The sequence below is a fragment of the Bombus terrestris genome, chromosome 8 (genome assembly GCF_910591885.1).
Source record: "Bombus terrestris chromosome 8, iyBomTerr1.2, whole genome shotgun sequence".
Taxonomy (NCBI): domain Eukaryota; kingdom Metazoa; phylum Arthropoda; class Insecta; order Hymenoptera; family Apidae; genus Bombus; species Bombus terrestris.
The window spans coordinates 3519881-3532133 of record NC_063276.1 but is presented as its reverse complement, the minus strand read 5'-3'; the positions used below and the strand labels follow the sequence as shown (position 1 = coordinate 3532133).

General features: G+C 40.0%; 1 protein-coding gene across 6 annotated transcripts in view; it reads right to left on the bottom strand.

Annotated features, from left to right (window-relative positions):
* LOC100647622 (IQ motif and SEC7 domain-containing protein 2) overlaps positions 1 to 12253 on the bottom strand; it is a 138200-nt gene that overhangs the window by 52521 nt on the left and 73426 nt on the right. The window contains exon 1 of one of the 6 annotated variants that reach the window (XM_048407965.1): positions 4507 to 10503. The exons of the other annotated variants lie outside the window; for them this stretch is intronic. The gene's annotated coding sequence lies outside the window, so the exon portion shown is untranslated. Of the gene's footprint in view, positions 1 to 4506; positions 10504 to 12253 lie in introns of those variants that run through there. 6 annotated transcript variants of the gene reach the window in all.

Below are 12253 nucleotides of genomic sequence, written 5' to 3'. Positions count from 1 at the left end.
AGAGGCACTGAAGGTTCAGAACAGAAATATGTCGGAACAGAGAGATTTGGGAATGGTAATTCCGAAACTGCGACTTCTACAACTGGAAACTGTGAAATAGAGAATTTTTTAATCGGTAGCTTCGACGTTGAGAATCTTGTGATTTGCAATTCTGAAATTGAGACTTTCAAATGGAAAGTCTTTGAACTCTGAACTCTGAAATTAGGATGTTTATAATCTGGTATTTTAAAATTGGAAAGTTTTAACATCGAGAAGTATAATACCGAGAACCACTGCAACTAGGAACATTCTAAACGAAAACTCGAAAATTTGGAACTTTGAGTTTAAACGTTCTGAAACTAAGGACTGTAAAGTGAGGATGTTTGAGGACTAAAAATTCTACAAACTCGAGAATCCAGCAAATTGTAAACTCCGGATCTGGAACTCGAAAATCGAGATCCAAACAATTATATAAGCGTCCTTCGATTTGCAATTTAAAAACCGAGAATTTTAGAACCAAGATCTTTCTACTATTGGCGACATTAGAATTTGGAACTCTGAAATTAAATCATGTTCAGAATTCCAGGATTGCCGAAATTTCAATGCCAGCCAGCTGCTACCTTCGCAAGATTATAATCGCGAGTTTTACGATTTTTTGACCTGATTCATATGACATTGAGTTACATCATCCAGGGAAACTGTTTTGCAATTCGACTCGATGCAATTTGACAACAGTACGGCCAGCTTTGTATCGCAAAGGAAACAGGTCAATGAATGTAGAACAGATGGTAGCCTCAAGATTTCAACGTGTCTTCTACGTACGCCATTCATGTTTTACGTGACAATTAATCAAAAGCTTCATTTCTTGAATTTAATAAACAGAGATATTTTTCGTTTCAACCATAAGTTTCTCACACCTCCATAAACATAAATTCGCGAGTGCAATTAACGAAACAGAGTTTCACCGAAGATTTATTTCATTCATTAAATATTAATAATGTGTAAGCGATACTGAATTAGATCGAATATTTTAATATGGCGGAACCGAGAACTCTGAAACAGGAATTCTCGATTCGGGAACTCTACAATTGGAAACTTTGAAATGGAGAATTCTAAAATCGGTACCTTCGATGTTGTGAATTCGAAAGCCCGGAGAACTCGAGAACTCAAGAACTCGGAACTCCCAAACAGAGAACTCTAGAATTCAGAACTCAAAGATCGGGAGAACTCTGAAATTGAGAACTTCGAAGTAGAACATTTTTTAACCTCGGCACTCTAATATTGCGATTGCAGTTTGGCACTCTAACACGGCAAGGTTTTAAAGGAACTCGCAACTTCATAATCGAGAATCCTGAAATTGGGAATTCTGTATTCGACAAGTGCGAAACAGGGAACTCTGTAGTTGGGATCTTCGGAAACGACTACTTCTAAGTCGAGAGTTCCGTAGGCAATACGGAACTCCGAAACGGAGAATCGTAAAATTTGAAACTGTAGGATTCATCATCGGAGAATTCTACAGCCTTTAAACTTTAAATCTAATATAATATTATATCATTACGATACAAATATTACACAGATGATGTCATATCAAAGAATGCTGTAGCACTTTGAATATTTTATACGTTCTCGCGCGTCGTATATGTCGGTGGGCTTTTACGCTTTCAAATTTCCAATTTTTTAAGTATTTGTAGACTATCAGATTCACGGTATTTATGTAGTAAATCAACCAATTATCGTCGAGAGATTTATTTGCAATTAAAAAGCGAGCAACGAAGAAGCAGGAGAACAGGAATTCATTCGCGACGATTGATTAAGGTTAATGGAAAAAAATGTCCGGCCGCTTTCTAATCCTAAAATACAACGGTCGGTTGAAAAACAGGAACGAGGAATGGATTATCAAGTGTGAAACGCACGGAACTTCTATTAACCCGACTGGGAAGAACAAGTTCGACACTCTTTCTTGCGTTTCTACGTTTCACAGTCAGTTTTCGCGTGACTAATTCCACATAAACGTTATACATAACTCGAGACCACCGTGAAAATAAAAATATGTTTCTGCTATTCCTGTCTCCTCGGGAAAAAAAGAAAAGAGAAGCAAAAGAAAGAAAGAGAGAAAGAAAAATAAATTTCGTACGTGATACGACTATTGGAACGAGATTTCCTAACCTAACGGGCCGCCATTTCCATTGATCGCGCAGCCAGCATTTTTATAACTGCATTAAAGTTAATTAGAAAGCGTGATTTTCATATCACGCGAGGATACGTTCTTGTCCACGAATTTTCATTTAAGTACGAGATTCTCTTACGAGGTTAGGTTGCTTCTTGTCGGATCGTAACGTATACATATTAGGTTAGGTACATATGATACTCTTTTTTCGTAAAATAAAATTCTAACCTCGCGCAATTTCTCTGATGCATCGTGTATAAGTTAAGCGAGGCAATTTTCACATGATTCACGCCACTTTCTTATCGATTAACTATATTCCTACTTATTAACTATATACTTTCATTTTTCCCAGATTCGTAAGATTTATTAGTTCTAGAATTCAGAGATCCTTGAAACGTGTATCATGTTATAGTTTCTCTTCGAGTGATTTATATTGTAAAAATGAAAAGAAAGAAAAAATAATAAAATGACTTGTAATATATTAAAAAACGATCTTATAAAGAGAGGATGAAGTATCCCTTAACCTCTTTCAGATATTACGTTCATATTTCTAGTAACTTCTAGGGTATAATTTTTCGGAGTCTAAAGTCACCGTAAGAAAATCGCAAGAACGTGTGATCACGCGATCGCGGATATTTATGCAAGTTGGTATTTTCATGGAAGTAATTGCCGGACATGGTCAAACGTTCGATTTGGAAATTTAATTTCAAACTCTACATTCGTTGTTATTTCGTTCGTCGAATTTTACGTAAATTCTTACATTAACAAAAATTGTGAAATTGATTAGTCAGATAATAGAAGAATTCGTATAAAATTAAACGAACGAAAGAAATGTTGAATGTTTAAATTAAATTTTGAAACCAGGCCTCATGAGTTTGATGTTAAAGCCACGAAATCGTTCGTCTTATGCATTTTTTCGCCTTTAAATTTCCAATAAATTGTACGACATTATATCGATAATGAAAAATAAATAAATACGATATTAAACTCAAACTTGGAAGAGCCTAATATTTTTTTTTCTTTTTTTTTTATAAACCAGACAAACCCGAGAATTCGTATCTTTGCGAATCTGAATCTTTTACTGAACTCGAATATTTGTATTTTCCAGTGAAACGAATTCGATACGAAAATAGTTTATTTTCTGTCGTGTCGCGATGCAATTAAACGATGACCAAGCGAAATGTCAAAGTGACGTTTGCGTAATAACGAAAAAGGCGGTGTGTTCCATTCGTGCCTGTCTGCAAAATCCTCGTGGAACGACACAGGTGAGCAAGAAGAGGTAAGAGAGGTGGAAGACAAAAGAATCATCCAGCTGTGAGACCTTCGAGCGTCGATTCTGATATACAACTGAATCTTATTGATTGATCGCGTTCATTTGCGTAAGCTTTATTAATATTTCAATGTAGTATCCGATATTTCCGATCGAGCTTACCCTCCAACTCTTTGTTCTAATACACAAGATATTTCTGACTATATTCTTAATCCTGATATGCTTATCGTTCTTCTAGAAAAATAGTCGCAAGATAATCTGATTTTGAAATTTTCGATAGCTTTATTTACGTCAGGTACGTCTATTCTTTTGTTTAAAAAATCAGAATAAATTAACATTCAAGCAAAAGATACAATTTAATATCGATAAATTAATAGTAACAGGATCCACAAACTTACGGCTCTAAAAATCTATCTGGCTGAACCAAAGGTTTTAGAACAGCGAGAACAATTTCGAAAACAATTGTAAAAGAATTCGGATATATTTGGTCGTGAGTCGATGTGATTGTATTTATAATTCGAGAATGCTGTATTCATCGCTGTTTTTAGCATCCGAATGCAATCTGAATTTCTAACGATATTTGCCCAAGTTTTTAATTTGCTCGATCAATTATCGGGCTGCGAGGTGAACCGGATTAGTCGAGACACGTCAAGGCTACGACAGTTTTATGGTTTCAAGAACAAATGGAGGGAAAAAATAGCCAAATCGTAAGCTTTAAACGACAAGGTTTCCGTACATCGTACGAAGCTCGTGGAAAATTATGCGAAATTGCGATCGAAATCGATCAAAAGCGTCACCAAAGGTCTCAGTCTCGCGCGTGGAAACTTACGGGACACGGGGCTTTTTAAATTTGCCGAAACATTTAAATCGATCGTAATTCTCTTCGAAATTCAATAAATCGCGCGATATTTCAATTTCACTCGTCCTGCTCACCAACTCGTGGTACTTTTGCTTTGCACCTCGCAACATTTCCGAGAAAATTAATATTAAAAAGAAAAAAAAAAGGGCCAAATTAATCCAAAGATGGCCAAAGATTTGGAAAAGTCGCCAGACATTTCCACGCTTCCCTTCCAAGAAACTCTGGATATACCTGGTATCTTCAAACGATGCGTTTGCAAACACAAAGGCAGCATAAAACTGCGAAACACCACGGCGTACTAACGATACACTGCACTAAACTGTCGATAGCCGTGAGAAGAACGAAGGCGGAGAAGAGAAACGACGTTCGTCGCAGCGGTCGCCTTCTTCCACACAATTTCGCGTACGCGCTCGAGGCGCATTACGGCCAGCGGCTTGTTAAATAATTAGATTTAGCCGCGGCGGACAGTCTCTAAATTGATGTCACCGTCGTCGCCGACAGTCGAAACCTTATGACGCACGAATCGCGACTATAATGCGCATCATTATCGCGTAGTTATGGCCGTCAGAACCAATAAACGCGTGCTGCGCCCAATTTTCCTCCATCGATCATCGTATTATCGACTTCTTATCGTATAGCCGTTTATTTTCTGTTTCCACCTTCCTCCATAGTCTTCGATATTTTGTCGTCGTTCGAGGTATTTTTTTTTTTATTCGAATGTAATTAATACGTTCGACAATTCCGACATTCTCGCGAAGCTGTATTTCGTACGTCGGAATTTCCAAACAACTGAATTCCGCACGCGTGCTGTTCCAATCTCGGGCGTAGCAATTCCAAACTCGGTGTATCGCAATTGTCGCGTGAACGATTTCCGCGAATGGCAACTCCGATGCAACGACCGCGGGTCGATTCTGAAAGTGGCAATTCCGATCAATTCCGTGTGCGGTGATTTCACAGCGAACTTCTTAGTCGAACTTCTTGTATTCGCAATTGCAACGCGATTCGATTCTACGCGCGACAATTCCAGCGCGCCTCGGTTCTACGTGCAGCGATTCTAACGCGGCACAATTTTATTCACTGCGTTTCCAGCGAATTCCAATCCGTCATGTGTCGCAATTCCAAGAAATCCAGCTGCTATAATTGAATTTTTGTCGTCTTATTTCGTGGTTCTGGGCAATTAACCAAATTCTCGCAACTTTAAGAAATCTAGTCATTATTTAGTTGCGAACTAAATTGGTTTTTGGGTCTGCGAATTTTGCCCCATCACAAAATTGATTTTGCTTTTTTATCTTTTTCTTCCCTTTCCCAAGAGAATTCCGGGTATTAATTGGTAATCGATTTATCCGTCGTTGCTGCGGAAGATTCGATTAGAGGCGGGAGTCTGGCGAAGTTCACGAGGAAGCGACGTCGGTTCGAGGACCGATAATTCGACCAACTTCGAACTGTTTAAAACTTGCTACTTAATCTTTCCACTCTCTCTCTCTTATCGAGAAGACCGGCTTTGGTAGAAGCAAAGTATCACCCGACTTTGGCCTAAGCTTTTATCTTTGAAGAATCGTGTCGAATAAAAAACACACTCTTCCGTTTCACGTTCTTTCCGACCAACTTCAACTTTGACTCGTACTTTCTTCCATATTTCACCTCGTACTTCGCCTGTTACTTATATCCTTGTTATTTATCGTTATCGCTTGTACGTCTCAACTGCCAACGTTTATATTCCATCAAATGTCCACTGCAGAGTTCACAACCTGCGTTAACGATCGCTTTCTCGAGATCGGGAGCGCGCAACGGACGATCGCCGAAAAGCACGCGACGATTTCACTGAAAAAATGTTCTGCATCCGACCAGTCGTATTTGCTCGCACGAACCGAGCAAATTCTTCGTGAGATACATTACGCGATTATGTAAAGACGAGCGAACGATCGAAATGTCGTATTCGAGAAGCAAATCGTCTCTACTTCTCGCGATTTATTCCCCTTTGAATTCGCATCGTGACACAAGGTTCGCGACACATCGATCTCCGATATAACGGTGATCGAGTTTTTCCAGCGATACTCGGGCAACGGATCGCGATTTTCGTAACGCGATCCAGAAGAAACAGAGTCGACGTGAAAGTCTGTCGGCGTACACACCACGTCCTTCCCTTCTCACCTTCTCCTTCCCTCGCTCGTTCCTTTTCTCTCCGTCCGTTTGACTTTCCACGGGCGTAACGCGAGAGCAAAACGCTCAATAGACGCCGCTATACTTTGAACTTCGACCGATCGTGCTTTCGCTGCATCTTCGATTTCACCGACTGGCCGCCATAGTTGCCCCTTTCCCGATCATACAACGTTTTATCGCAACTCCGCTCGACTCGCTTTCCATCCGATTCAACGCTCCGCACCTTCGCGCGAACTTGCCACAGAACCGACCGTTTTGCCTTGAGGTTGTCGGTCCTTTTAGCTCGGATTTTAGCCCGGCATTTCGGTCACGATGCGATTTCCTTGACTCGAGCCTTAAGCCGAGCTCGAGTCGCGCGTTCGAGAGGCTGCTTCAGTTTGAGGTCGAGCGCAAGGTTGCTGACAATTCTCTGGATTTTGCTGCGTCGTCGAGACTGATACGTTGCAACACGCTTGGCACCGTAATTCCGTGGCACGGAAAAATCAACGAAATGGAATTGCTCGAAAGATGGGTCGGTTGGAACGATGACAGTTGCTTCGTAATTCAACGCCTGTCAATTCCCTTGCAATTGATTTCAACGGCAGGCAATTCCTTCTGGAATGGAATTGCGGCGGCGCGATTCCAACGGGAGTAATTGGCGTGTCGCTCGATTTCCCCGCGATGCAATTGCAACGAGCATTCCGATACAATTGCAGCACCTTTCCAAGGCAATCGCAAAGTCGACAGATTCCATGCGCGGCAATCCCCGTTACACTAACTTCTCGAACGTTTCAACTCTCACTAATCAATATTCCTGTTTTCACAACTCGAAGCACCGTTGTTCACGGTAAAAATCCTCCTTATCAATCCACCCGGTTAAACCACTTATCCTACATCTAGAGCCGTATAATTAAAAGATATCGTGAACTAGTTACACGGGCGCGTGGCCGTATTTCAACCGTGTGACAGATATTCGCGCGGCAAAACCCGATTCAAGATCCGCGCGCCGTATACTCGACGACGCCCGCGGCGGAATCGCGATGTTTATTTTAAAGTTGCGATGCCTGGCGCCATCGAGAGCGCACGGAGCAACGACGAGGCACACGCTGTCGCGGCTGTTCGCGGTTTCAGGTTGACTGGTTGGTTCGCTCGCTCACTCGCCGCGACTCGCTCGGATGTTCGCCGCGAAACCGTCCAACGGCTGCACCCCACCTCGATGGACAGGACGCCGCGACGTGACGCGAGTCTCACCGTGCCCCGCTGCTCTACCCGGCTCTAGTCGTGCACCTCTGTCATTTTTTCTCCTTCCTTTTACTGGGCACACATGCGTGCAATGCACGAATCTATGACTAATCGCCGCTATTGGGAGCGTTCGATGTCCACACGAGACGAGAATCGAAGTTGCGGACGAAGCGTCGATCTTCTCGCGAACCGAGTCCACCACGTTCGAGTCCCGGGCAACGCGATCGCTTCACACGTATTTATAGTTGGATTCTAAACATCGTGATTTCCGCATCTGAGAATTCTGTTCGTCGGAATTTCAACGATTCTCAATCTCGGTATGCTGCAATTTCAAGACGGCATTCGCCATCGTAGTACTTTCCGATACTGTTGCATCTAGCAATTCCAAACTCCGTTTCGATGCGTCGCAATTCCAGCACGTCCAAATCAGGCCCATCCATATCGTAATTCGGATATACTCTACCTCGGCGCGTTGCAACTCCAGCGTTTTATAATTCGCCGCGTTGTAATTCCATGCATACAAATTCGGCGTACCGCGATCCCGGTGGTATCTCCAATTCGACGCGTTGCAATTACCGGCGTTTCTTTCTTCCGACGCGCGGCAATTCCAATATCGCCGAACCAAACGCTCTTCTCCGTCACGGATGCTATCCCAAGACGTTGAGATTCAAAAATTTCCCGACTCGCAATTCTAATGCTTTTACATTCGGCGTCCGACGTTTCCGCAATTCCATCGTTCGAAAATTCAGCGTATCTCAGTTTCTCGGATTTTATCGCCGATCGATACAAATTTATTTATTTCTTTATTTATCAACATCAGACGGGATTTTATTTCTGCCTCACAAACGTACAGATAGAAGTTGCGCGACGAATAACACGAACAAGATACGCAGAAGCAAATAATATATCGTAATAAATCATCGTAATTGCAACCGTTTCGCGAAATTCTCAATTTCCATGCAACTCGTAGTTGAATTCACAGTATCGCGTAGTTTCGCCGTGACGCAGCTCTCGTAAAACCATCGAAAGACCTATGCGTCCCGATTGCATCGTAATCGAATTGCGCTCGGTCGCAGTTGCTCGGTGCGTGCGCCAAGTTCATCAAAGCGGCCAACTAATCGAATAACTCATTTCATTATAATAACGGTACCGCCTTGTACACCGAGACGAGATTCCGGTAAATTCGTAGCCGGTGCTTACCGGCGTGGAAATGATCGATGTACCCTCGGCTCCTCTTGCGAAACGCTCTTTTCCACGCACGATTGTCGGTAACAGCCGTTGAATCGAGATCGAACGAGATGTCCACGCGGTGAATTCGAGCGTGAAGCAGCTTTAACAATGAGTGAAAGTTCCGACCGGCGAAAGCAAATGGGAAACAAGCGACGTGTCGCCGTATACCTGTCCGCGCATGGAAATGCCAAACGTTTTGCTCTTATCCGCGATCGCATTTTCCCCGTATCACGCGCCAACTTCCGTTTAGTGCCTCTGTGACAGCCGTCATTCTCCAGCCACGAAATACCAAGTCTCTTCGTATTTTTTTTCTTACAATCTGTCTATCTGTTTTGTAGCAAACGGAGCATTTTAACGTCGGCGGATGTAGAAGGAATTATTCGATATTTTAGTGGCGATGAGATACACAAACATTTGGGAAGCTTGCTAGGAAATTGATGAAAATCGACTGCAGGAAATTGCTATTTATATTTTGAAAAATTCATGCAAGGTTCGTCGAACTGAACAGCGTTATAATTTTACAAGATTTCTAGATCATGTCTCTGATACGAGCTCCGATACGAACAACGACAGAGATGTATTTAATAGAAATAGGAAATGTTTTCAAAGTACACACGTAGCGATGTGTGAGTAACAAATAGTTTGGACGTTTCCTAGAACGGCAAGCTTTAGGTGAACATATATAGATCATGAAACATTCATCAAAACGAACCACTATAATTTTACGAAATCTCTTTTACAAAATCAAAATTATTTCCATAAAACGTTTCTCATAGCTTCGTGTACAGTACATAAGCAACAATAATTTGCAGGTGTCCAAGGTTGACAAGCTTCATGTAGATGGTAAAAAACTCATGAAAAAAAAAAACTACTGTAATTTCATAAAATTTGCACAAGATATTTCCGATAGCCCCATGTACGATACACGAAGAACCCTAATTTGCAGGTTTGCGAGCTTGACGAGTTTTAGCTGAACACACAGTAGATCACAAAAAGCTTCGTGAAAATAAATCGCTGTAATTCTATGAAAATTCTATAGAACATTTCTCGCGGGTCTAATGCCAGCAACGATTGAAATACATTTAATACAAGTGAGAAATGTTTTCAATGTACGTAGAATACGTAAGGAAGGATAGTTTGTAGCACTTAGAAGGTTCCTCGAGGTTGACAAGTTTTCGCTAAACATATGTAGACCACGTACTGTTAAGGCGAGTTTCCATCAGTGTTGCAGAATGTGCCCAAAGGCCGATTCGTTACAAAGTTTACTCGTGTCGGATCGCGAGTGGAAAATCAAGCATGTCGGCGGCCGTCTCCGCGTGTCTTTACGTAACTAGTTCTGATTAGCTCGTACCAGGCGGAGACGGTCCGCCGTGGCAAAAGAAATGCCAACGAGCGTTTTGCGAACTGCACGAGAGGCTGGCAAGATCGAGGGTCACGCGTGTGGATTACCACGAGGATGCATTATCGTAACTCGCATAATACAGTCGATCGCGAAATTTTTCGTACATTCCATGGAAACACTAATTTTTCGTTTCTTTTTTCTTCTTTTCTTCTTAATTTTTTGTACATTCTTTGGAAACATTAATTTTTCGTTTCTTTTTTTCTTCTTTTCTTCTTAATTTTTCGTACATTCTTTGGAAACACTAATTTTTCGTTTCTTTTTTCTTCTTTTCCTCTTAATTTTTCATATATTCCATGGAAACACTAATTTTTCGTTTCTTTTTTCTTCTTTTCTTCTTAATTTTTCGTACATTCTTTGGAAACACTAATTTTTCGTTTCTTTTTTCTTCTTTTCCTCTTAATTTTTCATATATTCCATGGAAACACTAATTTTTCGTTTCTTTTTTCTTCTTTTCTTCTTAATTTTTTGTACATTCTTTGGAAACATTAATTTTTCGTTTCTTTTTTCTTCTTTTCCTCTTAATTTTTCATATATTCCATGGAAACACTAATTTTTCGTTTCTTTTTTCTTCTTTTCTTCTTAATTTTCCGTACATTCCTTGGAAACACTAATTTTTCGTTTCTTTTTTCTTCTTTTCTTCTTAATTTTTCGTGCATTCCTTGGAAACACTAATTCTTCGTTTCTTTTTTCTTCTTTTCCTCTTAATTTTTCGTACATTCCTTGGAAACACTAATTTTTCATTTCTTTTTTCTTGTTTTCTTCTTAATTTTTCGTATATTCCATGGAAACATTAATTTTTCGTTCCTTTTTTCTTCTTTTCTTCTTAATTTTCCGTACATTCCATGGAAACACTAATTTTTCGTTCCTTTTTTCATTTCTTTTTTTTTTTCTTCTTCTTAATTTTGCGTATTTCAGAATTGTTCGGAGTTGTTCTCATTTGTAAGACGATTATTCTTTATTTTGTTTATCTTGTTACATTTCACAGGTAAATTTTCATTCATTCGGAAAAAGGCAATCTTTCGTTATTTTTTATTTCCTTGATTTGTTATGACCGCTTTCTCACATGAAACGACTATTTCTAGCTTCATTTTTATTTCCTACATTTCGCACCTAAATTTCCTTGCTTTTGCGAGGAGCCTGTTTTTTATTTATTTCCATTTCTTTTGTTTAGTACGTCTCGCAGCTGCATTCGTTTCTTTATTTCTGTTATACGTTTTTGCTAATTTTCATGTGTCGACAACTTTTTCTATATTGTTGTTTTTCCTTTCTTTTTATTATACCGAGGATTTTCATGGAAATTAGTATTTTTATGATTCTTATAATTAAACAAATTTAAGTAGAGCTTTGTTTCTTCTATCTACTGTACTTCGTACTGTACATTGAATATTTTGTGTATTTCTGCGATTTTCCATTCCCCGTAAACGTAGAAATGCGCGCAGGCTATTATTATCTGTTTCGTATTATTTTTATTACGATCAAAGTCCTTTGTGGATCTTGGCAGACCATCTTCACGTTCTTCTAGAATATGTGCCACACATGTTGCACATTGACGCTTCTTTTTTGTACAAAAGCCTCGTGCGTTCTGCTTTAGATCGTCATTAGATGGTATTGATAAAATCCGCAATCACTTAGTTGTCAACCCAATATTACTGTGTTATACACTTTGCTGCAGGCTATTTTTATTCAAATAAAATGATAAAAAATTTCCAGCGTTAAAGAATCGACGTGTTATATTATGTTGATTCCTGTACGATGGTCAAGACTCGTTTTATTACTTCTTTATGCTGTAACGAGCTATAAATACGTAAACGGTAAGTCGTAAATGCGATTCATTATATTACAGAAAGTTTCCTTTCTATATTGCCTTCTGTAACATAGATTTAACCTGTTAACTGTTACAAATATAACGACATATTTATCTATGAATTTCCTATGTTACAATGCGTTTCTTCGTTTCTGTTGAAA